Source organism: Crocuta crocuta, unplaced genomic scaffold, assembly GCF_008692635.1.
Source record: "Crocuta crocuta isolate KB4526 unplaced genomic scaffold, BGI_CrCroc_1.0 scaffold1129, whole genome shotgun sequence".
Lineage (NCBI taxonomy): Eukaryota > Metazoa > Chordata > Mammalia > Carnivora > Hyaenidae > Crocuta > Crocuta crocuta.
In genome coordinates, this window is record NW_027528629.1 from 95174 (window position 1) to 96419 (window position 1246).

Here is a 1246-nt window from a genome sequence, read left to right on the forward strand (position 1 = left end):
CCTTTTTAGATGAGCTGGGAGAAAGACAAGAAAATTCCCTCTGCTTACAGAAAAGTATTATTTTCCATGATAGTGGAGATTGTTCCAACTATGTCTGTTTCCTGGGAAGATCTTTTTAAACTGGTTTGACTTTTTTCTTCAAATGTTTGTTATAATTCTCCAGTGAAGCCAAATAGGAAAGAAGTTTCCTTTGGAAAATAATTTTAATAATTTATTTAATTTATTTAATAGTTTTATAACTATTCAGTAAAGTTTTTTGTTTTTGTTTTGTAATTTGGCAACTTCATAAAAGTTTCTCAGTTTCATGGTATAGAGTTTGGGGGTCCCCTAAATTCATATTGAAACCTAGTTCCCAATGTTAGGAGATGGGGCCTTTGGAAGGTGATTAGGTCTGAGGGTACAGACCTCATGAATGGAATTAGAGTCCTTATAAGAAAAGGCCAGAGAGCTCCCTTACCTCTTTCAACCCTGTGAGGACAGAGAGAAAAGAAAATTATCTGTGAACCAGGAAGCAGACTCTCACCAGACACTGAATATTCCAGCACCTTGATCTTGGACTTCCCAGTCTCCAGAATTGTAAGAAATAAATTTCTGTTGTTTATAAGTCATTTAGTCTATGGTGTCTTGTTATTATAGCACTGTTGTAAGCCATCCAGTCTATAGTATTCTGTATAGCGGCTCAAATGCACCAAGATAGAGTTGTTTGTATTATCATTTCATGATCTCTTTTTATATCTACTGAACTAGTAAAAATGCTTCTATCTTTATGGCTTATAGTTATTCTGTCTTATCTCTTCATTTTTCTGATTAGCTCTCTGAGATGGTCCACCAATTCTGGCTTAAAGGATTATCTCTCATTGTATATTATTATTATTTTGTTCTACTTTGGAGTTTACTGTTCTTGGCAATGATGTATTTTCCCTATAATTTCATTACAATAATCATTAGCACTATAATTCATTATCACTGAAATGGTAATATCCATTGTAAATCTTGCTTTTGACCTAATGAGTAATTTTAAATCCTTTTTTTTTTTTAACTTTTTTTATGTTTTATTTATTTTTTGAGAGGGAGGGCACAAGCTGGGGAGGGGCAAAGACAGAAGGGGACAGAGGATCCAAAGCGGGCTCTGCACTGATAGGCTGACACAGTGAGTCTGATGCAGAGCTGGAACTCAAAAACTGTGGGATCATGACCTGAGCCGAAGTCAGACCCTCAACCGACTAAGCCATCCAGGCACCTCTCT